A 26,857-nucleotide genomic window follows, 5' to 3' on the forward strand; every position below is an offset into this window, starting at 1 on the left:
TTTCAAATTGTGCTCCCCTGTTGAGGACTGCCATCCCACCCACCCTACAGCAGCACAGTCAGGCTTTTAGATCTTCATATTTTCACCATGACACTAAGAAGTCCAGGGTAAAAGATTCTGAAATCTTGAGCTAGATGACTGAAGATGTTAAAAATTTTCTTTAAAAAAGAAAAAAAGGATTTTATTTATTTGTTTGAGAGAGAGAAAACGAGAGACAGAGCAGGAGTAGGGGGAGAGGCAGAGGGAGAGGGAGAAGCAGACTCCTCGCTGAGCAGGAAGCCAGATGTGGGGCTTGATCCCAGGACCCTGGGACCATGACCTGACCTGAAGGCAGTCGCTTAACCAACTGAGCCACCCAGGCACCCCTAAAATTTTCTTTTATGATACGATGACATTGTTTCACTAACACATTTTGACATTAAGTCATCATTGCTATTGATTTTTGAAGCATTATATTTGCAGTGAAAGAATTAGAATTATTCAAATACTATTCATAAAAATGTATGCTTTACAAAGTTGAAGAATCCCTGTATTACAAATTATGATGATTTTTTAAATTTTTCTATAAAGAAAAAAGGACATTGTTTTCCCAAACTGCTTTAACAATTTAGGCTTTACGTGTTGTGGTTGTCACTTATTTTGTTCTTCTTTGGGGGTGGGGATGGTAAATAATATGGCATATCAAAAAAATTTAAGTTCTGTCAAATTTAAAATGTACACTGCTATCATACATATATGCAATTTTATTAGCTTAAGACTAACAATTTAAAATATAAAATTTACTAAAGCTAGAAAACAGAGATTTACAGTGCTTTCATTAGAAAGATCTGTACATTTATTAATATTTCCAAGGAGAGCAAGTATTTATGCAAATATGTGGGTTAAATGCTATAGCACCATGCTACATCTCCATAATCTGAAAAATTCTTTACAGTTTCATGAGAAGTGAATTAACAGTAGAAAATATGCTTCTTTCCTGAATAATCAAATAGCAAAATGAGAAAAAATTTCTCAGTTATCAAACACTGTGTATGTTTGTATACTCGTATACAACTGCGAGGTTTGTGAGCTCATTATAAGTAGAATATCATTATTGTTTACTTTATGTTCTAGAGATTTTTGCCAAACAGAAGACTATGGGGACCTTTTACAATTTCTTGTAAGCATACCAGGTTGTCATTTCCAATGAAAGATTTATATATATATATATATATATATTATCCTTCCCAAATCACATGCATTTATATTCATTCTCTGCATACTTTCTGAGCTAAATTATGAATTTCTTAAACTCTGACACATTTTAATCTTAGAGAAATTACAGCCTTAAGGTTGTAAAAGAAACCTTCATCTATCATACTTTGATCCCCTTTCAACCATAATGGTACCAGGTGCACTGATGTAACATCCTCAGCCCAGCAATTCTTTTACCCTGCCCAATGAAGGAAATCTCACGATTAGTATCTGAATTCTAGGTGTTCCATGACAAGAACTGATTATTTGGACGTTTTCTAACCAAATCGTGGTTTGCTGTTTTTGTTCTTATTGTTGTGCTAGTGGTGGCTTGCTTTATTTTTAAAATTAAAAGATCAAGTTGAACATACAATAGGAAGTCCATTCCATCTTATAGGGTTCCTTTTTTTACCAGAAGTCAGATACATTCACGTGACCAACCCCAATGACTGCCCTCTCTAGGACATGTCAAATCACTAACTCCACCCCATACACACAGAGGACATGTTTTTTTTTTTTTTTTTAAGATTTTATTTATTTGACAGAGAGAAATCACAAGTAGGCAGAGAGGCAGGTAGAGAGAGAGGAGGAAGCAGGCTCCCCGCGGAGCAGAGAGCCCAATGCGGGGCTCGATCCCAGGACCCTGAGATCATGACCTGAACTGAAGGCAGAGGCTTAACCCACTGAGCCACCCAGGCGCCCCCACAGAGGACATGTTTAACAGATCATCCTGTTAAACAGTCTGCCCCACCTGAAGTCATTACATAAAAACCTCTTATAAAAAATAAAGTCAAATCCATGGAGAGGTTCAAAATTCCATCATTGCTACGCTAAACTTGTGTCCTAAATTCTGAAAAGAAACACTGGTGATGAGGGAGCAGGAGGCTGGCTGAAGACAAAGCAAAAGCTGGCACCTTGCACCCCCTCTCCATCCGCTCCCCCTCGGTAATGTGTGTAGCATTCCTCAGGCACCCCTGACTGCCATAAGCAAGAAACAAATAGTTAACTTGCAGAGATCACAATCCCGCAAGACAGAATCTCCCTTGGTTTACAAATGTCCTAGAGATCTACAAAGAAAGAAGTTACCTTATCAACAGCACAATTTCCAGAGGCAAATAACTCAGTTCCTCAAGCCCTAAATGAAGTTTAATTTCTTCTAAACCCAAATCTCACTAACAAAGATGCTTGACAGCAGAAATATGAATGGCTTGCCAAAAGACAACATTGATCAAGCACATGGTAGGCCCTCTTTAGCATATGAAAGCTCCCTTGAACCCTCCCTTCCCCTCACCTTCCCCCAACCTCAAGGTACAGAACATGCCATCTCTCACAACCCGGGGCAGCAGCTCTTCCTGCCCATGGGTCCTGTCCCCATGCTTTAATAAACCACCATTTTGCACCAAAGATGTCTCAAGAATTCTTTGTTGGTCATCGGCTCCGGACCTCAGCCCACCGAACCTCACCTGGGTTCTAGAACTTCATCACTGGGAACCATCATATTGAAAGATCCATATGGCTACGATTTGGGAAAGCCAGGATGGCCACCTGGTAGTATCTGATAAAACCTGAACAGTTGTCAAAATCCTCCATAAGATGATCCATCACAGTAAAGACAAAATGACTATGATATTAAACACTGGTAGTGAAAATATATAAGGATAACAAAATATAGTCTTATCTGTAGCTAACATAATCCTGGAAAAAGTGTAAAGGCAAGACGAGACTGGAACATTCTCTAAGAAAATATTTAAGCATTTTTAAAATTTGTTTATTTAATTTATTTTTTTTTAAAGATTTTACTTATTTATTTGACAGAGAGACAGAGATCACAAGCAGGTAGAGAGGCAGGCAGAGAGAGAGGGGGAAGCAGGCTGGATCCCAGGACCCTGAGATCATGACCTGAGCCGAAGGCAGAGGCTTAACCTACTGAGCCACCCAGGCACCCATATTTAAGCATTTTTTAAAGATTGTATTTATTTATTTGACAAAGGGAGCATATAAGAGCAGGGGAGGAGGGGCAGAGGGAGAAGGAAGCTCCCTGCTGAGCAGAGAGCCAGAGGCAGGGCGCCATTCCAAGACTCTGGGATCATGATCTGAGCTGAAAGCAGATGCTTAACCCACTGAACCATGCAAGCACCCATATTCAAGCATTTTCAGATGAATTTTATATAATGACTTCCCTCTGGGTGATGTATATTTGCAAATAACAGCATGATTATTTTCTGGAAAGCTGGAACATTCCCTTGTTAAAATAGACACAGCACAGATCGTGGCTAAAAGATACTGAATATCCCATCCGCTATGTACGACATTCTAACTATTCTATCCAGTAAAAGGGGACTATTCTATCAGCACAGGTATTCATGAATCTGTAAGGATCTGTCCCTTGTTTAAAAATATTCACTGTCGGGGCACCTGGGTGGCTCAGTGGGTTAAGCCTCTGCCCTTGGCTCAGGTCATGATCCCAGGGTCCTGGGATCCAGCCCCGCATCAGGCTCTCTGCTCAGCAGGGAGCCTGCTTCCTCCTCTTTCTCTGCCTGTCTCTCTGCCTACTTATGATCTGTCTGTCAAATAAATAAAAAAAAATTCACTGTCTTCATTATTGTGAAACCTCTAGAAAAGCACAAAGATCTTAAGAGAATAGGTAAGTTATACCAATCAAGTTCTAATCACAGGAGATCTTCAGAAAACACCACGTACATCTGCTGCTGACCCAAGATCCTCAGAATAAGCAATGACTATATAGAGTACAGAGATCACAGTCAAGACCATCAGAAGCAAATTCTCCAAAATACCTGAAACCACCCATTATTCTACTCTCCTTTGCATATTTTTGTTCATTAACCTTTTATTTGTATTTCTTTCAAGTTTAACTTTATACTCTTGTGATTTATTTCATGTTTCCCTTATAATAATACAAACTTGTTTATATATAAGATTTCCTATAACCATCATAACTCTTTAATAGCTACTCTAAGCTATTGCTGGTCACCCAATTTGAAAAACTATATATATAAAGGTATGTTACACTAACTTTGTTAATAATGAATTTCTTGTAGATAATACACAGTGAGAGCATGAGAAGGAGGATATAGTTAGGATGCCAAATTGACTGTTTGTCTTAACAAAATCCTAAAGATAATATATTTACAGCTTCATAAATATTGTTCTCTCATGCAGCTCCTGTGTTCTTTGTTCAAGGAGAAAATAAAGGCTCTTCAATGTTTTTTGTTTTGTTTTGTTTTGTTTTTTTAAAGATTTCATTTATTTATTTGACAGACAGATCACAAGTAGGCAGAGAGGCAGACAGAGAGAGAGAGAGGAGGAAGCAGGCTCCCCGCTGAGCAGAGAGCCCGACGCGGGGCTTGATCCCAGGCCCCTGGGATCATGACCTGAGCTGAAGGCAGAGGCTTTAACCTGAGCCACCCAGGCGCCCCAAGGCTCTTCAATGTTTACACAGAACCAAGTATTTTGTCCTCTAAGAAGACTATCAGTTAGGTTACTCCAGTAGATGATTCCTCAGTATCTTCTGTTGAATTTTGGAATTACAAAGAGCCTAAAGGTATGAAATCCTTTGTGGAGAAATAACAACTAGTGGAACAGATCTTAGAGGAACTAGGTAACGTGGGCAAAAAGTTTGGTGCATAACTTGAATGTTGCAATAAGTAACATCACACAACAGTAAGTTCAAATTCCTTATAAAAATGATTATATAACATAGGATTTTCTTTTAGCTACCAAGAGAAAATCTATGCCCTTGTTAGCATACTTTATTGTATCTGAATTAACAGTAGCCATGAAATGAATCAACTTGTATCTAGGTGAAAAAGAAAGTCTACTTGGTTATCTAAATAAAGTAGACTTAGAGAGTCACTGGGATCTGCTTTTATAATCAAGCCTGGAAAACCATGGATTGATTCTACAGTGCCTTTCTGCCCCAAAATTATTTTTGTTTTTCTTACAGTTATTTGATACATGTTTTCCATAAATGTTAAGTGCCTGTATATAGTCTCTGCCCTGGTAGATGATTCAACAAAAAGCACAAAGACAAAAGCAGCATATGATCATCCTGACCAATAATCAAACCAGAAATCACACCTTCACAATTAAACCTTACCTTAAAAAAGATCTGCAAACAAATCTCATCTTCAAGGAGAATCAACACCAGTGGTAAAGATATGAGCAATTTATGATGGTCTTCACTCTACTTGTCTGTGAAAGAACCAAAAGGGGGTACCATGAGTAAAAACTTGCCTACCCTCTAAAAAAAACACTGATCTTCTGTTGCCAAGGTAATAGAGCAATAAGAAATCATTTTTAAGAAAATGTTATTATTGAAATATAGTTGAATCACAACTCATTTTTAACTTGCTTAATAAAGAAGTAACAGCTTTCTAGTCATCGAAAAATTAACCACTGGAGCCAGTTTTAAATTTGTTTACTCAACCAATGACAACTCACTTCAGTAAATATGGTTATGCAAGCCAAACAACCAGCAGAAGGCTTTCACTTCTGAAAGGGAGCCCATGAGAAAGAGATTCATTCCAGGGAACACTATTCTAAGTGCTAGGCAATCGACAACAGGCTTACCCAGATAACCATTTATGTACAATAATGTTAAATCACTCCTGTCTCCAAACTTCAGTGATCACTGAGCTTCATGCTTCCCAAACTTGCTATATAAGACTGATATTCTGCTCTGCTTAGAAAGTGCCTGACCAGCAGAGCTGCCCCACCTTAAAAAAGCAATAAGTTCATGTTTGTGTGTGTGTGTGTGTGTGTGTGTGTGTGTGTGTGTGTATATTTCAGATATTGAATGGTGACTTTATCTTTTACATGGTAGTGGTTAAGTGGGTATATACACATTTGTCAAAACTCTATACAAAAATCTGTGATTTTTATTATATATGTTAGTTATACCTAAATTTATTTTTTAAAAAAAGGGAGTATAGGAATAAAACACATAGGCAAAAAGAGGCAGACATTTAGAGTTGAGATGGAAACATGGAACATTGCCAATGTGACCTCTCTCATACCCACAACAGCAGCCTCCAAGACACCTCTATGATCTCAGTGGGATCCACAGAATATAGTTTGAAAATTGCTGCTATATATGTGATGATGACAACTCAAGTAGACACAGGACAATACAGTGTAAAATTCTTCATTAATGATATTTTGGCTAATCTGGAAAGGCTTAAAAAGCATGAACTAAAATACAAGACAGAAATGACCTGAAAGTAGGGAAAAGGGATCAGAATTAAAATAACCAAAGACTGCTTATTCAATAGGAAGACAGACATATTGATTAGTTTGTTAAATCAATCTGCATGTTAAAAAATTCAAGGGTAATCACTAAGTTAACAACATAAAATATGTAACTTGCATGCCAGGAAAGGGAAAAGAAGAGAATAAGAAAATCTGGTTAATCCAATTAGAAGAAGGAAATAAGAAAAGACAAGCAAAATAAGTAAAATAAATCAGACTGAGCGAGATAAATACCATATGACTTCACTCATGTGCAATTAAAAAAATGAATAAACAAACAAACAATAAGCAGAATCAGATGTGTAAATACAGAGAATAGATGGATGGTTGCCTGGGAAAGTGGTGGGGGGATGGGTAAAATGGGTGGAAAGGACAGAGAGAGACAGGCGTCCAGCTATGGAAAAAGTAAGACAGGAATGAAAGGCACAGCATGGGGAATATCTATGGATACCGTAATAGAGTTATATCTTGACAGATGGTAACTACACTTGTGGTAAGCATAGCATAATGTTCAAACTCGTCCAATCACTGTATGATATACCTGAAAGTAATGCAACATTGTGTGTCAACTGTACTCAGTTGTACCTCTGTGCATAGTAAGTAGAAAACACAACTATTAACACTAAAAATAGCAGTAAGAAATTGGATCAGTAATATTCATATCTAATCAAACCAGCTCTATGCCCCAAATAGAGCATTTGTGAGGTAATTATTTAATACTATATGGATGAATTCATGTTAGGTTTACAAACCTAAACTTGTGTACAGTTAACATATATAAAGCAAAAACAGGGGGTGCCTGGGTGGCTCAGTGGGTTAAGCCTCTGCCTTCAGCTCAGGTCATGATCTCAGGGTCCTGGGATCAAGCCCCACATTAGGCTCTCTGCTCAGTGGGGAGCCTGCTTCCTCCTCTCTCTCTCTGTCTGCCTCTCTGCCTACTTGTGATTTCTCTCTAACAAATAAATAAAATCTTAAAAAAAAAAAAAAAAGCAAAAACAGAATCATAAGAAGAAATGGAAAAATTAGTACTCAGATTGGGGAATTTCAACATAGTCCTCTCAGAAGCAAATAGATTAAGCTGGCAAAAAAAAAAAAAATTCACTAAATATATGAAAAGCTGTACTGCACAGACAAGAAGCGTGACAGAATGGACACATGTAGAGCCTTGCAGCCAATAATCACAGAATACTAATTACTTGGAAGCACACATGAACATTTGTTAAATTATCATTAATGAAGTTTCAAATGACCAAGAATTGGTATATAAATCCTATTTTATAACCAGATTGTCATAAAAAAAAATTAAGAAGAAAGTTGAAATCACACATTGAAAACAAAATATCTATCTCATGTGTCAGAAACTAAATTTTAATTGAAATTTAGGAAATGTTTTAAACTGCACTACAACAAAAGTACTATGTTACAAAAATCCATGGGATGTTGTTAATCAGGAAGTACTTAGTGAGAAATGTACAGCCTGGAATGTGAAATGTTAAAAAATAAATAAAGACTAAAAATAAATGAACTATGTGCTAATCTCAAAAGCCAGAGAAAGAAAACTGAACACATACGATAGAATTAGAAAGAATGAGACTTTTTCTAGAAAAAAATTAAGTGATTAAAATTGACTAACTACAAAATGGATACAAACATCTCTATAACCATTAAAAAAATCAATCTCTAAAACAGTCATAAAATAAAGAAATGTAGAACTTATAAACAAAAACAAAATTGCCATTATTTCCACATGGTATGATCAATTATATAGAAAATCCATGAAAGTATACAGCAAATTAGAGCTAATTATGTTTTTCACAAAATTATTGCATATAAATTCACTGTAAAAAAGGCAATAGCATTCTATGTGTAAAGTTTCGCAGGTGAGGTAAACACGACACCAGGCAAGGTGGACACAAGACAAGATTTATTAAAGGCACTCTCTGGGGAAGTTTCAGGGCTCAGGAGAAGGGGAGCCAGGAAAGTCATGCAGGGAGGAGGTGGGCACCCTCAGGCGAGGTTCTGCAACTCTGGAAAGCAGAGTCGGGAAGTCACACTGGGAGGGAGTCGGAGGGGATCTTTTATCGGGTCAAGGTAGGGCACGGGCTTGTGTCCATATATGGTAAGGTATGTGGTGATCGGGGAATATGGGGCGGGGAGAGTCCGTGATAGGCAGTTCCCAGTGGGGAAGTTCCTGGGTGGAAGGTTTCAGTTTTCTGGCGGTGAAGTGAAGGCTGCAGTGAGGATGGCGGGAAAAGTCCGCCATCTTGGAGAGGGTTGGCGGGAAGATCCGCCATTTTGGAGCGCCGGTTTCCCAGCCAGCCCATCACTATGTATCAGCAACAACCATTTAAATGTAAGTCTAGAAAATATTCCCTTCAAAAATAGCAAGAAAATCTGTAAGGTACTTAGGAATTTAGCTAATAAAGGTGTTCATTTACTCCAGATTGATCTATAAATTCAGGATAATTCCAATCAAAAATATCCAGAGATTTTTTGTTTTTCATGAAAATTGATAAGCTCTTGCTAAAATCTGTAATGAAAGAGGAAATAGTCAAGAATAACTAAAACACAAGCAGATGGATAAAAAGTATGATACTATTTATGTAAATGTTACAAATACACAAATTAATTATACATTTATATACATGCATATACAACTTAGGAATACATGCATATATACCGTGTTAAAAATAAACGTACAGTAAGGATAAGCACCAATATTTGAATAGGGGAAAAAGGAAAATGTAGTCAGTAAGAAGTATAAAGAGGATAATGAGTTAATTTCTGGAAAAACACATATATGGAAAACAGCAAAAATGAACAATTGTTATATTTTACTTTTGGTACGTGGTATTTGTTATATTAAAACCTATGTTTGCTGTTTGTTTAAAGATCGTCCTGATAAAGATAAGAAAATTGAAAAAGTCTGAATTGCAGGTTGGGAATAGGTAGCCTTAAGAGACGACTCTTCTAAGTTCAGCGTCAATGAGGGCAGTAGTCAGAGGGTAGCATGAGGTCAAGGAAAAGTCCTTTTGTTGTATGGGAAAGAGTGGAGTACGTTTCCATGTAGATTAATAAAAATATTTTGCAACACTGGAGAAAAAATAATAGAATTGATAGGGCCTTGAGCATTGAATACATTGAATCAAAAACATTCTATCAGAAGAAAAGAGAATGGAATGCCTCTATTAAGCATCATGACCAGAGTAGAGAAAGAATTAGTAGATGGGAAAAATGGCTCTAAGGACTTTTATCTTGGATACTAACTAACATAAGAATAGATGTGAAATACTGTGTTTATCTCACTACTAAACGGAAGGATAAGGGGAGGAAGGAAATTAAGATACTGTTAGGATCCCAAGATCATTTGAGGAAAGTTGAAAAAAATAATCTCCATGGCATTCTAAATTTTTTTTGTTGTTTTATCTATTTATTTTAGAGAGAGAAAGACTAAGTGGGAGGAAGGGCAGAGGGAGAGATCTTCAAGCAGAAATCCTGCTGAGCAATGAGTCTGAGACGGGGCTCAATCTCAGGACTCTTGAGATCATGGCCCATGAGATTATGACCAAGCCAAAACCAGGAGTCCAGCACTTAACCAAATGAACCACCCAGGTGCTCCTCCATGGAGTTCTAAGGGTCATGGTTCCTAGTCCAGCATTTCAGCCTCCTTTGCACATGGCAGTCTTAAAGTTTTTCTTTGCACTCTACATGGAGAGAGTGACTTTTTCCATACTACAAGTTTTTGACACACTGGGGATGTTCAATATAATTTAATGTAAGATCTTAATTTTCCTTCTGACCTGCTAAAGAGATAGGAATATAATTATGGGATTTTTTTTTTCTTGATCCAAAGAGAAACAGGCCAAATAGGTTGGGGTGATGACATTTATAGAGGGAAACCTTGCAATTATTCTTATTAGACAAAAGTCATCACCCACACATCTCCTTTTCTTTAATATGTTAATTTTTTATTTTTTTAATAAACATATAATGTATTATTAGCCCCAGGGGTACAGGTCTGTGAATGCCAGGTTTACACACTTCACAGCACTCACCATAGCACATACCCTCCCCAATGTCCATAACCCCTCTCCCTACCCCCCTCTCTCCAGCCCCCCTCAGTTTGTTTTGTGGCATTAAGAGTCTCTTATGGTTTGTCTCCCTCCCGATCCCATCTTGTTTCATTTGTTCTTTTCCTACCCCCCAAAACCCCCACATTGCATCTCCAATTCCTCATATCAGGGAGATCATATGATAATTGTCCTTCTCCGATTGACTTATTTCGCTCAGCATAATACCCTCTAGTTCCATCCACATCGTTGCAAATGGCAAGATTTCATTTCTTTTGACGGCTGCATGGTATTCCATTGTATATATATATATACCACATCTTCTTTATCCATTCATCTGTTGATGGACATCTAGGTTCTTTCCATAGTTTGGCTATTATGGACATTGCTGCTATAAACATTCAGGTGCATGTGCCCCTTCAGATCACTACATTTGTATCTTTAGGGTAAATAACCAATAGTGCAATTGCTGGGTTGTAAGGTAGCTCTATTTTCAACTTTTTGAGGAACCTCCATGCTGTTTTCCAGAGTTGCTTGCATTCCCACCAACAATGTAGAAGGGTTCCCCTTTCTCCGCATCCTCGCCAGCATGTGTCATTTCCTGACTTGTTAATTTTCGCCATTCAGACTGGTGTGAGGTGGTATCTCATTGTGGTTTTGATTTGTATTTCTCTGATGCCGAGTGACACACATCTCCTTTTAAAGTTAAGTGTTGCCTAGAAGTTAAGACTTGAGATCCTAAAAGAATCACGCAGACCACCTGCCAGTCTGGCCTTCATTGTCTACAACATCAGGGCACTGGGTTAATGATCTCTAAAATAAAATCCTACAGTTCAGTTATTCTGCCTCTGCAGCTGTTTGCCCCAGTGTAATGGAAATGACCATCTAATACCTTCTGAAGAGAAAAACCTCATGAACATCCTACTTGTTTTCCCCCAATGGTAGCTGCTGGCTAGATACTATAGAAGACTTTAATTCATTGAAGCTTAGAGCTAGAGTAGACCATTGCAAGCCTAGAACTTTCTTCTTACAGGTGAGAATATTAGAGACCAGATCAAGTTAATGGCTTGGTTAAGGGAAGACACTGACTAGTGGTCACTCAGCTGTTCCCTCATAGGCTACAACATTTAAAATGTTACTTCTGATATACATATCTGTTGAATTAAACTGCTTTCTGAAGTGTGTATACTTTCGATATAACTTTACATTTCATAGAGGTTTAAATAGAAAAAGGGGTGCCTGGATGGTATATTGGGCTAAGTGTCCAACTCAGTTTTGGCTCAGGTCATGGTCTCATGGTTGTGAGGATGAGCCCTGCTCCATCGACTGGGCTCCGTGCTCAGCACAGAGTCTGCCTGAGATGCTCTCTCTTCCTCTGCTCCTCCCACTCCTGCACTCTCTCTCTAAAATAAATAAATGTTTAAAAAAAATAAAAATAAATATATAAATAGGAAATTTACGTGATTTTTAGCATGAAGACTTGAAGAGGTTTGAGCCCAGTGGTAGTACATTTTGCATGCATTTAATACCTCAGTGGTTTTTGCCAGTTTATTTTCTATCACACATAAGAGATCATTGGTTTTATGAGAATATGTCTATTAAAGTTCACTATCTTTCTCTGTTTCAAATGGACTACAGAAGAAGATATCTCAGTGGGATAGAACTTCAGGCCAAATCCATGCTCTGCTCAGTCAAACCAAGTATGTCCAAGGGCCCTTCAAATTTATATCTGGGTTTATGAATTATAGGTGGTTTCTGATAGGGATCTTTACAACTGCTGACAGATTTAAAAGCTGTGATAATTTTGCAATAAACAATAGAATAGCATAATAACAATTATTGCTCCTTTTTAACCTGAAAACAGTGATTAAAGGACTATTCTTATTTTGTAACTCTCCGAAATATTCAGATTTTTTAGGCAACCGTGAAAGGCTTTTTAATGTATCTATTGAAATATAAAGTGTGCAAAGCAAAGAAACAGTCTCTTAAAGCATGATCACATCCAGGAAGAACCATCTGGATCTCTTCCTTTAAGATTTCTTGTGTTTGGGGGCGCCTGGGTGGCTCAGTGGGTTAAAGCCTCTGCCTTTGGCTCAGGTCATGATCCCAGGGTCCTGGGGTCGAGCCCCACATCGGGCTCTCTGCTTAGCGGGGAGCCTGCTTCCCCCTCTCTCTCTCTCTCTCTCTCTCTGCCTGCCTCTCTGTCTACTTGTGATCTCTGTCTGCCAAATAAATAAATAAAATCTTAAAAAAAAAAAAGATTTCTTGTGTTTGTTTCAAGTAAAATTTTACAGACTGCTCTATCTAGGACACTACTTGGAATGCTGGGAATTCAGAGTTTTAATTTTGTTTGTGACAAAAAAAGGCATTTGACTGCTAACCTTTGATAATCAGGGTGGAAAAATGGCCAGTTGGAAAAGTAAAACACAAATTGCCTCACGTAAGAAAACATCTTAAAACAAAGCTATAACAAGGTAGAAAGTGAGTACAAATCAATCAAATACTGTGTGAAGTTTGGCTTTAAGGGAGTAGAAAATCAGTAACTCCAGCTGTCTATGGTTGTACAGATTCTACAGTCCTCAGTTATAGTAAGCACTTAGACTGTGTGTACAAAGTACATATCGTAGATGTGTAATTTTATTGAGATTTTTCCTAACAGATAGGGAGGTAACTATCTTTGGGGAAGGACATCTTTTTTAATCCAAAGATACCACTTAGCACAAGTTTGGGAGTCTCAAACCATTATTCCAATAATTGATTTCGACCTCCTTGTTTGTGCATATGTATATGTGTGTGTGGTTTTTTTTTTTAAGATTTTATTTATTTATTAGACAGAGAGAGAGAGTGCACATGAGCAGGGGGGCAGGGGCAGAAGGGGAGGGAGAAGCAGACGTCCCCCTGAGCAGGGAACCCAAGGCAGGGTTCAATCCCAGGACCCTGGGACCATAACCTGAACAGAAGACAAGACACTTAACCTTAACCGACTGAGCCATTCAGGCACCTCTTTGTGTGTTTCTTATAATCTTAAAGTCTACATATTACCTAAACAGAATTTAAAAAATAAGTTAAATATATCTCACAAAACAAACTGAGGGTTGATGGGGGGAGGGGGTTGGAGAGGGGGGTTGGGGTTATGGACATTAGGGAGGGTATGTGCTATGGTGAGTGCTGTGAAATGTGTAAACCTGGCAATTCACAGACCTGTACCCCTGGGGATAAAAATATATTATATGTTTAAAAAAAAAATAAAAATAAATAAGTTAAATAATGTAAAATTTGAGCTAGTTAATGTATCATTAACTACGAGGACACAGCAAATATTTACCCCAAATCATATTTTAAATAGAACTTTAAAACAGCTCCCTGAAGAAAGCAATACAGAATGAAATTTAATCTACATATCTCAAGTGCATAAAACATTACGTATCTGTAACTTTCATCTTATATAAACCATGGTATATAAGGAAGTTTCATTCAAGAAAGAATAGTGTTCATTTTTCAAAGGGAAAAAAAATAAGGATGAATCTGAAACTCTCATTTTGACAAAAAAAAAATTTGTTTTTAAGAATCTCCTACTGAAGTCCACAGCGAGTTGAAGTAATCATTTATGGTTAATATTAAAATTTTATTTGAAAAATACTACTTTCTCAGTACTAGAAACATATCTAACTCTAAAATTCATTTTGTACCATTTTGTAATAATTTTTTTTAAAGATTTTATTCATTTATTTGACAGAGAGAAAGATCACAAGTAGGCAGAGAGGTAGGCAGAGAGAAGCGGGGGAAGCAGGCTCCCTGCTGAGCAGAGAGCCTGATGCGGGGCTCAATCCCAGGACCCTGAGATCATGACCTGAGCAGAAGGCAGAGGCTTAACCCACTGAGCCACCCAGGTGCCCCCATTTTGCAATAATTTAATGAAACCTAATGATATATTAGAGAGGGTGGAAAAACAAAGATATCCTCTGTTGTATTTTACTTTGCCTTTAAGGTTATCAGTATCCTATAAGCTAGTCAAAGCTAAATTGGATCTCTAAAAGGCATTTTCTCCTGTTAACAAAAGCAATTGTTTAGTGTTTCTGTTTAAATGTGAAACCAATCAAGAATGCAATATAAGCAAGGAAGAAGAATATACTCACGAAGACTACAGACTTTTAAATAATGAAAATACAGTCTTGAGTGTCACACGCACCAGTAGCTGGGATGCCAAAAGATGTGATTCTGGTAATACTCTTTCAGATTGTGATCCTGTACTGCATTTGTACTGGATCTGTATCTGAGACTTCTGACTCCAAAGGTATCACGGATCCACAGCTGTACCCATCACTCACTACTCACTTAGTATCAGGCAAGCTACTTTACCTCTCAGAGGTTCTCTACGGAAACCAGTAGTTAACGACGACAAAAAATTACACAAAGGATTTTCCCGAAGTGTATTCCATAGACTATCTGGACAATGACATGAGTAAAACTCCTAAGACTTGTAGAGCTCTTTCTCTTCATCTCTCTGCTTCCCATGGCCTGACCTGCCAATTTCAACAACCGTTAGCAGCCTCGACTTTCTACCCCTCAGATTCTATTTCTTTCATCCACTGAGATCAACACTCTTTGTTTGGGCTTCACTTCTCCACGTTACAGCATGAAACCACCTGCAGAAGAATACTTGTGTTCTTCCCCTACCTCAAGTTTCTGAGCCATTTATTGGGTTTATTTAATCCTTTTAATTAGTTGTTTCTTATATACTAAATAATTTTATAGATGTTAATAGCAAGAGAGCAATTCTGATTCTAGCCATTCTATTATGACTCACCCCCAGATGTCCCTATAAGAGCATTTTTTATGAGCTCACTCTTTCTACCAAATTGGTAATAGATTGGTTTGAATCTACTGAACAGAGATAAAGTTATGCAGCAATTGTTCAAGCTAGTGATAATGATAGCTTTATTGAGCATAATGGTGGTAGTAGGAGAAAAATAGAAGGAGAAGGAGAAAAAGAAGCATTTGTGAAATGTGTAGGAGATAATACTGGTATCATTTGGTATTTGATAGTATATGACACTAAAATAAGGGGGGGTTTATAGAATGGCACAGTTTTCTGGCTTGGACTACAGGATGGATGGTAACAGCTTTCATAAATGAACACAGTGAATTTGAGATCCCTGTGAGATACCCAAGTTAGCATGGATGGCAGTTCATAAATGTAGAGGATATAAACCAAGTATAAAATTTAAACAGAGTTCTCTGTGGAACCTTGAGGAACACCGTTATTTAAGGTATTACGTATTGGTTGAGCTTATTGAAAGCATTGAAAGGGCTTGAGAATGAGTAGCTAGAAAAGGAACATAGGAAGCAGAGGAATGGCATATTTCATTGATTCAAAATTTTACAATGTACAATTTCGTCTTTTTTTCATCACTGCTTTAAGAGTAGTAAGTTTTGGGGCTACATCTTTGAAGAGAGTAAAAATTTAAACCAAATTCTCCTTTCATTTATCTTGTTTTTTCAAATACTTTAAATATAATATTTATAATAACATTTAAAAATTCATATTATTTCTGCATCACTCAAAAAGGAAAACTGTTTTAATGGAAATTTAGGAAAAAATGTTTATATGGCTCTATTATTGCATTTTTGAGTATTTATATTATGGGTAGAGTTATTTTGCTCGTCTCCTAAAATTGCAAAGTGCAGCTTTTCATATTATACATTTGATATGTTCCCATTGACACTGAAATTAATAGTTCTATATTTAGCCCAGTCATAACTGAATTTCTCAAAATACTCTTCTTGAAACGTGGGCTTTTGTAGACTACTTCTTTCAAAAGGCTCCTTTTTTACTTAAAACAAAGCCCTCCATGATCTCCCTGGCCCCACTCTGAACTCATTCATATTCTATTTCTTTGAGCCCAATAACACACATGCACAGAGACACTTTTTGTATAGGTACTTGCACCCCATTGTTTCACTATGGACTAGAGGCCAGGCAGCAATTTTTAAGTCATGAGATAAATTCTATAGTTCTTTACTCCATGGTCCATTTGCTTCAGTAGTCATTGTTTCCTCACTAAGAAAGTCCCACTTCTTTCAACTCCCATGATGGGCCAGACGTTAAGTACCACGGCTATAAGTGATCAGTACAAAAGTTCTGGAAAAACACAGAGAAAGGACGACATTAAGGAGATTTCTGTGTTGATATTCTTGAAATTACAGTCTAACTGGAAATTACAGTCTCAATAGAACAGTCTAGTCTTGAAATTACAGTCTAAATAGAACAGTCTAATTAGACTTCACCCTTCACTGAATTAAGAGTAACTCTTTGGTCCTCTTCTTTTTTTTTTTAAGATTTTATTTATTTATTTACTTGAGAGAGAGCAGGAGGAGCACAGGGAGAGCGACAATCAGAATCCGTGCTGAGCATGGAGCCTGACACAGGGCTTGATCTCACAACCCTGAGATCATGACCTGAGCTGAAATCAAGAGTTAGATGCTTAACGGACTGAGCCTTCCAGGCACCTCTGGTCCTCCTCCTTTATATTTTACACTTTTATATTTAGTTACTATATTCAGTGAACAAAGTCAGATTTTACAATTGACGATTTCTATTGTGATATTTTCTGCTCCTCCTCCTCGTGTATTTACCTTGTAATCCCTCTGATATTAGGATGTGGCTTTCAACGTCTGACTTTGCCAAGTAAGGATTTCCTAGTTAAGATTTTAATAATATTTATATATTTTTATAAACATACTTTGTTTATTCTGGTCTAAGCATATGAGAGTTCTTAGAAATAAACAGTGAACTGGTAAATTTAGCACCTAATGTTTCTTTCAATAATGAGAAACATCTTTGAAAAACATTTGGACTGAAAATTTCTTGATTCACCATGAGAAACTGAAATAGCAAGCCAATTACGTGGGTTGGTAAGGAGTTTGCCCACAGGACATGCCAAGAAGAGAAGAGCATCAAAGCCCTAAAATCAGGTTCAGTTATGTTCACCTTTTTGGTGTGCCTTAGGTTGCATGAATTGTTTTAAGAGGAAGATGCTGGACATTTGAGGCGTATTGATGAATCTTACTGATGCTAATTGGTCACACAGAGAAGTCACATAAATGGTGGGTAAGGAAAATTGCTGAAGGAACATGAAAGAGAACATTAATTTGGAAAAGTGTACCTTTACTTTATTGAACTCACTCTTGTTCTCTATTCTGTTTAACTATAAGGAATGACTTTTTCAGAATAATTTTTAACTTTGATCAATTTCTCTTTGATTCTTTGAATAACATGCTATTTCAATATATCCTTCCACAGACCATTCACCGAGTTGTACCCGTGACAAAATAAAAGAAGTTTCCCATTGCTCTGGCATGTTGCCCATTCCTGCTGACCTAATAGCCATTCATATTCAAAGAAGCAACCTACAGAGTAATCTTGGTTAGGAAGACTATTTTCTCCTGCCCACCAGGTGTTCAATGAAATGATACATTCTGATGTACCTGCTATTAAGCAGAGTTCTTACACAAATCTTGCCTTTTTGCATAAACAAAAGAAAAACCTCTAGCTTCCAATCTGGATCTGACCAACTATGTTTGCTCAAAGGAAGAGCTAGGATCATGGGTATTTAATCTCATACTGTAACACTTAAATATTGTTGGGGATGCCATCTAGCTAGAAACCTCTCTACTCCCATCTGTCTTCAAATAAAATTCTAATACAAGCTATTTTATTTCTAGAAAGACTCGGAGGATTTCCATGCCACACTATCATAATATGTACTGGTAAATGGAGGGAGAGTGTCTTTTTTATATGAATATACATTACGTGTGAGGAATGTTAATATAGACTATTAAAATTGCCGCCTGATCCTGTGTATGAATCATGCCCCCAGCCCACCTTTCTCAGCTTCACTGGAGACTTTTTTGAACGTCTCATCAATGTTAGCTCTCTGTATAATTGTTTCAGATGGATTGCTAAAATTTGACATTTATGACCCTTGGTATTCCAACCCACCCTAAATTCTACCTTTAGTTCCAACTGTATTTCTTAGAGGTCTCCCTTCAGGGTTTGGTGTTCTCAGCATTGTCTGAACATACTCTGATGTTCTTCTGTCTGTTGGAAAACATTCATTTTGCCTTGAATGTCCTCTACTAAAAACTGCCTAATAGATGTAGCCTACCTAGCTCTCAGTAGGTAGAACTGAGATTTTTTTATACTAATTATGAAGTACATTTAATTCTCTGTAAGCATTGACCCCTATGCAATGTTTTTGTGTTTATGTCTATCTCCTGGTCTAAACTGTAACCCAGAGAAGGGCCAATTTTCAATTATCTTTTTATTTCCCAAGCATCTTACTCAATGCCAATCACCTAGTTGGTTTTTAGAAAGTATTTGTAGGATTATTTCAAGTGGAATCAATAGATAATATCAATAACTTAGTCTTAGTAATAAAAAACAAGAAATATGTCTTACTAGTTATTTGCTTCTAAAATAAAACGCCAATATGCATTTGCTATGAATTTATATTGCTATTTATAGCTCTTCCAGTGCCTCTAGCTTTAGAAATAAGGTAACATTAGAAAAGATTTCATGGACATTCAGGGTCATTTTCCTGGAAAAATGATCTTGTGATGACCTTAGGAGGTATTATTTGAGAACTCTCTAGTTATGTGTTTTTATATCTCAATTATTTTATTTTATCTTAACTCAGATGGAAAGCCCTCAGGGAAGTAACTGAGTCATATTTTGTGAGTTATGAGGCACAAAAGGCACCCCTGGAAATTCACACATAAATATGTCATCATTATCATAGTTGCCCCTGACGAGTCTGTTACATTTCAGTAACATAAAAATTCATGTTATTTACAACGACGGCTTTATGAAGTTCCCCTTTAGCCTAGTTTTATCTTTCATGGAGCTTCATACAAATCTGAGAATTCCCTCCCTTGAAGGGCCACAGTAGAGTAGAGTAGAAATGTGGCTCCCTTAGGCTTTATCGACAATATATTCCCTAAGGTTATAAGTCTCCGGAGTTGTTCAGATGGAAAATAAAATACCAGTGGGACATATTTTGTAAAAATTTCTTTGTTTTTAAAGATTTTATTATTTATTTTAGAGAGAGAGGGAGTGTACCCGAGTGGAGGGAGGGGCAGAGGGAGAGAATCTCAAGCAGATTCCCTACTGAGGCCGTAACAGATATACGACCTGGGACTTGATCTCAGAACCCATGAGATTATAACCTGAGCTGAAACCAAGAGTCTGCACTCAGCTGACTGAGCCACTCAGGCACCCCGCTTAGTACAAATTTCTATAATACCTCTTTTTTTTTTTTTTAAAGATTTTATTTATTTATTTGACAGAGATCACAAGTAGGCAGAGAGGCAGGCAGAGAGAGAGAGAAAGCAGGCTTCCTGCTGAGCAGTGAGCCCGATGCGGGGCTCGATCCCAGGACCCTGGGATCATGACCTGAGCCGAAGGCAGAGGCTTTAACCCACTGAGCCACCCAGGCACCCCTATAATACCTCTTTTTAGCAATTAATTAGCTGATGTTCTCAATCTCTCAGTAACTTTACATTTTTACAGATGATATAAAACTTTATAATTTACATTATAGTTTCACATATCAATAAATTCTCATTTTAGATGTAACCCTTTACATTTCACACTGTTACCTAACTTTTAAGTGAATGCCATTGTAGCTTATGTAATACTCACACAAACTTAAACATAGACAGTACACAAAATATTTCTTTTATCAACGGTGATGATGAAGATGGCAACAGTAATGGTGATGACCTGGTGGCAATGATGCCAGCTAATACATTTTCACATGTTAATTGCCATACAATGAATTAAATGCTTTCATAAATGAGCTTATTTAATCTCCTCAGTCAGTCCAGGCAGTAACTAATAGCATACCTTAAGAAACTAAGCTTTAGAGATGTTAACAGATTTGTCCAAAACAGCTTGTAGCAGACAGAGCTTTGATGCTAATTGAGACTGACTCCAAAGCCAAAGAGGCTAATGACAGCATATTTGAATTTTTATTTTCCTCAAATGTCAAGATACATGTTTAATTAATTAGAGTTAATAAAGCAGAATTCCCTGTAGAATTCTCCCATGCAAACATTGGGTTTTTAGACCACTGGTTTGAACACATTTAAAAATTATCCTTTATAACATCAAGATATATTTTGTGTGAAACATTTTGTTTTTAAAGAACTGCTTCTTATGGGCACCTCAGTGGCTCAGTTAGATAAGCGGCTGTCTTTGACTCAGGTCATGATGCCAGGGTCCTAGGATCCAGCCCTGCATTAGGCTCCCTGCTCAGTGCAGAGCCTGCTTCTCCTTTTCCCTCTGCCCCTGCCCCCTGCTTGTGTTTTCTCTCTCTCTCTCAAATAAATTAAAAAAAAAAAACAAAAAAAAAACTTAAAGTAATGAAAGACTGCTTCTTAATACACATAAAATAACAACCAGACTACATTATTAGTTTCTTTTTTTTTTATTTAGTTTAATGGCCTATTACCTTAACCCTCACATTCTTTTCTGAATCTAAAATCTACTTTGGTTAATAATATGTATAATTGAAAAATAATTTTTCAGACTAGCTGCTGTACTTACAGATAACGGTGACAAAAGATAAAATTAAGCATCAGTGAAAATACATATTTTTTGAAAATGTTATTGTAAGAATTATTCATTAGTGACTTTTTTCTTTACTATCTCAAAGCCCCTGTTTCCTCATCTGTGAAATTATAATAATATTCATCTCATTTAATAGTAAAAGGAGTAACAGTTTTATAATAATTATTATTGACTGAATTGTCTCCCTTCAGAGTTCTTTGTTGAAGGCCCAACCCTCAGTATCTCAGAAGGTGACTATATTTGGAGATAAGTGCTACTGCCCCTCGGAACAATTTGTTACTTAAACTATAACCCCTGGAGGATTTTACTAGTTGCCAAGCACATTTAGATATGGCCTTAAGAAATACATATACTGGCAACAGGTATTTGGGGAGAAGGACGATACGCGACCGTGAAGCCGGGCAGCTGGGGATTCCCGGCTCGCTCAGGGCGGAAGGCCACCCCTTCACAGAAGCCGGCCAGCCGGGATCACCCCGTCAGCTCAGTGTGGAACGAAATACCGCCTGCTTCCCTTTGCATTATCGCTCCTTTCTCTTCCCAGAAGAGCCCGTTGTTTTTTAGATGAGTCCTTTGAATGTGCTTGGTTAACTATAAACTTTGTCCTCCTCCTTGCTTGTCCGCAAGACCTGTGACTAACGTTTGACTTTCATCGGTCCTTCTGTTGGCTATTGTTTCTATCTAATAAAAGTGAGACTGGAGTTGCTCGGGGCAGCAGTCTTTTCGACTGTTGTCCCCTGCTCCTAATCTCTTGCAGCTGACTTGTTTGTGCCTAATTCTTCTCCCGTCAAACCTGACTGGATTTAAAGATGCTAATTAAATTAAAATAAGTATGTTAGGGTGGTCCTAATCCAATCTGACTGGTGTACTTATCACTAGAGGAAATTTAGACACAAGGAGAGACACAGAGACCTGAGTGCACAGAGGGACAACAATGAGAAGAGGTAGCAAGCCAAGGAGAGAGTGCTAGAACAAATCCTTCACTTTCAGCAACTTGATCTTGGACTTGCACTCTCCAGAACCGTGAGAAAATAATTTCTGTAGTCTATACCACCCAGTCTGTGGTATTTTGTATAGCAACCCTAGCAAATGAATGATATATACATACCTATAAATATATATACACATGTATATGTATGACTAGTAAGAACTGGTGGTTATTATTGGTCTTGATTTTAATAAGCCACCACCTAGAACAGTGCTAGGATATAAACATCTATTAATGAATTTATTAATTATTTAAGGTATATTATAAAAACACATTAAATATTACACAGTCCTAAAGAAGGTGAGATCTAATTTCCCTTTTGATTTTTGTCTCACTGATTACTTGAACATATTTTTTTTTAATTTCCAAAAATTTGGGATATTTCCAGATATCTTTCTGCTACTGATTCTCATTTAATTTTATTGCACTCACAGAATATTTAAATATTTTTAATTTATTGAGACTGTTTTTATGGTGTAGTACATGATCCATATTGGTTATTCTCTATACATACTTTTAAAAGAATGTATATTCTGGATTCAGTTACCTATAAATATTAATTAGTTCAAGTTGGTTTATAATGTTATTCAGGTATTCTATATCATTACTTCCTTGAGCTTACTAATTTCATCAGTAACAGAGAGAAGTGTTGAAGTCTCAGTTTACAATTGTTAATTTTGTTTTAACTTTCAATTCTCTCAATTTTTGGTTTCAGTAAGAGGAGCCTCTGTTGTTAGATACAGATGAATTTCAGATTGTTATGTATTCTTGAATTGACATACTAATCATTATAAAATGCCCCCCCCCATCCCTTCCTTGTTCTGAGGTCTGTCTGATAATAATATGGCACCTCCAGCTTTGGTTTTCTCAAAATTTCTTAGTTCATCTTTTTTGTCCTTTTGCTTTAGACCCACTTGTGTCTTTATGTGTAATGCAGGGGTTTTTTATAGGCAGCATGTCTTTGGATCTTGCTTGTAAATCTGACAAACTGTCTTTTAATTCGTTCATTTGGACCATTTGCTTTCAATATAATTATTGATATTGTTGGATTTAAGAATACAATTTTTTCTATATATTTTTTTCTATTTTTTTTCTCCTCCTACCCCTTTCCTGAACTCTTTGAGTATTTTTTTTTTAATCTAATTTCTAATTATTGGCTTTGTAGCTCCACCTCCTTAAAAAGTTCGCAGTTTCTCTAAATTTTTAAAGACATGTCATTAGGGGCGCCTGGGTGGCTCAGTGGGTTAAGCCTCTGCCTTCAGCTCAGGTCATGATCTCAGAGTCCTGGGATCCTGGGGGCCTGCTTCCTCCTCTCTCTCTGCCTGCTTGTGATCTCTCTCTGTCAAATAAATAAATAAAATCTTAAAAAAAAAAAAAAAAAAGACATGTCATTAACTTGTTACATCCTCCTTCAAAAATGATATCATACCACAAAACATATGTAAAAAATTACACCAGGTTATCCATGTGTTATTCTTCACACATTACTTATTTAAATGCTATAAATCCAACAACTTATTTTATTACTTGGCTTTTAGACAGTCAATTATTTTTAAAAGAGGTTAAATATAAGAAAGAATGCCTTTACTTGTACCATCTCTGGCACTCATCATTTATATGCTAGGTCTTAAGTTTCCCTCAATTCTCATACCCCTGACAAAAGTATGTTTTCAAACATTTTTTCTGGTAAGTCTGTTGGTAAGATTTCCCTCAGCTCCTTCCTCTTTTCCCAAAAACTCTTCATTTTAGCTTAATTTTTTGAAATATTTTTTACTCAATAAAAAGTTTATGGTTGACAGAATTTTAAATTCTTTTCTGACTTTGAAAGATGTGACTCCATTGAATTCTTACATAGCTTAAGCCAAGAAGTGTGTGGCAATTCTTATCTTTGTTTCTGTGTATATTTCCTTTTTTTTCTTCTTCTGTCATAATTTCCTTTTTATCTTTTTTTTTTTTTTAAGCAGTTTTCCCAAGAAGTATCTAGGAGTGTGTATGTGTGTATATTTGATTGGATTCTCTTGAGTTTCTTGCATCTGAGGCTTGTTATCTTTCAGTAACTTTGTAAATGCTATATTTTCCTATCAAATACTTTTTTTCCTTCCTATTTCTTTGTTTCCTTTCCTTATTATTTCTCCATCTGAGATTCCATTGACAATTATATTAAACTGTATAATATTATCCCCCATGCTCTGGAAATTCTGGTATTTGTTTTGATTTGGTTTTTAGCACTTTTTTTTTTGAAGATTTTATTTATTTACTTGAAAGAGAGTGAGAGAGAAAGATCTCAAGAAGGGGGAAAGTCAAAGGGAGAAGCAGACTCCCAGCCAAGCAGGTAGTACAAAATGGGGCTTGATTTTCAGGACCCTGAGATCATGACCCAAGCCGAAGACAGACATTTAACCAACTGAACCACCAAGGCACCCCTGGTTTTTAGCACTTTTTGTTCTTCTGGTTTCTGTTTGAATTATTTCTATTAATCTTTCTTTCAAGTTTAGTAGTTCTTTATTCTTTTATAGCTAGTATGCTGATAAGTCTATAAAAAGAACTGTTCACCTCTGATATCATTTTTTTAATTTGTAGCATTTCTATTGTACTTTTTCTTATAGTTCTATTTGCTGAAATCTATATGCATATTTTACATCCTTTCTACTATTATCTTTCTGCTTATTAGTCCTAGTCATTTTATCTCTGAATCTACTTCTGTTGCCTCTTTATCTCCTAACAATGGGGTGCTTATTCTTGCTCTTTTGTGTATCTAATTATGTCAGCCATTAGTATGGGCATGGGGCCAACATAATCATTAGTTGAATTGGTTTCAAGACTTAATGTTGCTAGAACTTCCTTCAGAACACCACAAGCTCCCAGTTTTTCCAGCACCTGGCTGCTGGTGTCCTGTGCTTAGTGCTACACCTTGCCAAAGATGTCTCTCAGAGTTCTTGTTCCACCCTCAGTTTTCAGTGGGACCTGCATACCTGAAACACAGAGATTCTCTCCACAACTTCTTTGCTTCCTCATTGGTTGACTACTGTGACATCTCATCTGGTAAACTTCTGGTGGGAGCAGAGGATGACAGTTCTTTGTTCTCCTGGCCCAGTCTTGGTCTTGGTCACATGCTGTGTACTGGGTCATAAAAACCTTGTGGTTTTCCTTACTTCATCCAAATGCTTCCTGGTAGAGTTTTGAGACAAAATTTTCCTTTCTCAGTCATAGAAGAACTGGTTATTATCAGTGCAACATTCTTGGTCCAAACTCTGTCCTCTGGGTGAGATAGCTTTTGCTGTTCCCTTGGTGGCAATGAACCTTTGACTGAGACCCTGCTCAGAAGGATTTCTTAGTCTTTCCACAACTGTTAATTACTGTTTCTTCCTGTTCACTGCATGGCTTGTGGTGGGCCATAGGGCTTTCTTTACATCTCTCAAGAGGAGACAGGTTTTGTTTCTATTCTTCCTGCAAAACAGATGACTTGCTTCTAACTTTCCCCTATGAATAACAGATCTTTCCTGGGTTCAGGTCTCAAGTTGCTTGAAGCTTTAGCTTCATATAATGGAAAGGCTCAAGACATGGGCAAGATTTTGTGCCCACGTATTACTGAGGGTAGCTCTTTCCTGCCCTGCCCCTAATCTTTCTCAAGTATCCAGTGGAAGCCTATGAAAAAGCAATGGAAAGTGAATGTACACCCCCATTGGGTCTGGAGTTCCCAGAGGTTCTAAACTTTCATGTTAGTCCCAACCTAACCTTTAATAGTATATTAAACTGTGACTGTTTTCTCTTCACTTGATTTTACAGTGGCTGTCTCTTCATCTCATGTCCTGCCAAAGAGGAAATAATTCATTTGTGTCATCATTCCTCAGAAGGGCCTACCACTCTGGAATTTAGTCTACCAGCTTACCTTGAGACCTCAGCTCTAATAATTTTTTTTTTTTTAAAGATTCTGTTTATTTATTTGACAGAGAGAGAGATCACAAGTAGGCAGAGAGGTAGGCGGGGGTGGGGGGTGGGCGGGAAGCAGGGTCCCTGCCGAGCAGAGAGCCTGATGTGGGGCTCGATCCCAGGACCCTGGGATCACGACCTGAGCCGAAGGCAGAGGCCCAACCCACTGAGCCACCCAGGCACCCCAGATCTGATAATTTTTTAAAACTGTTTTAATTTTGAAGATTAGCCTTTTCTTCTTATTAAGGTGGGAGTAACATTCCTTGCAGATTTTTACATCCCAAGTAGAAGTACAGATTCCTATTGAAGATCTTTTGAGGAGTTTCCAAATACAGTATGAGTACCTGGTATACTGAGATAGTTAAATGTATAAGTAGGAAAAAAAGGTAGTTTTTATGGATAAATTCCATAAATCTATTTAATATAGGTTATATCTTATACTTGAAATTTATAATTCTTTGTTATACTTCTCAATGATTATGTTAAAAGTCCTTTTAAAAGATAGAAAAAATAAGTTTTAAAAACTATTTTTACTTGATCTAGAATCATTTATTTCATTGTCATACTTCTGGTACAAACTCATCATATTACAAATTGAGTTTGCATTATAAGGAGACACCAGAGAATCAAGACTTAAGTTTTTTAGTGTAAGAATATGTAAGAATAAGATTTCTAACTCCAAGAGTGTCTCCAAAACACTCTGAAATTTATCAGATAGCCAGAAGGAAGATATAGCAT

The 26,857-nt window shown here is 37.0% G+C and overlaps 1 pseudogene; it reads left to right on the forward strand.

Annotated features, from left to right (window-relative positions):
• The first annotated feature begins 8,743 nt into the window (after positions 1-8,743).
• LOC111147489 overlaps positions 8,744-26,857 on the forward strand; it is a 50,381-nt pseudogene continuing 32,267 nt past the window's right edge.

This window comes from Enhydra lutris, unplaced genomic scaffold (genome assembly GCF_002288905.1).
Source record: "Enhydra lutris kenyoni isolate GAN:26980312 unplaced genomic scaffold, ASM228890v2 scaffoldscaffold17, whole genome shotgun sequence".
Classification (NCBI taxonomy): Eukaryota; Metazoa; Chordata; class Mammalia; order Carnivora; family Mustelidae; genus Enhydra; species Enhydra lutris.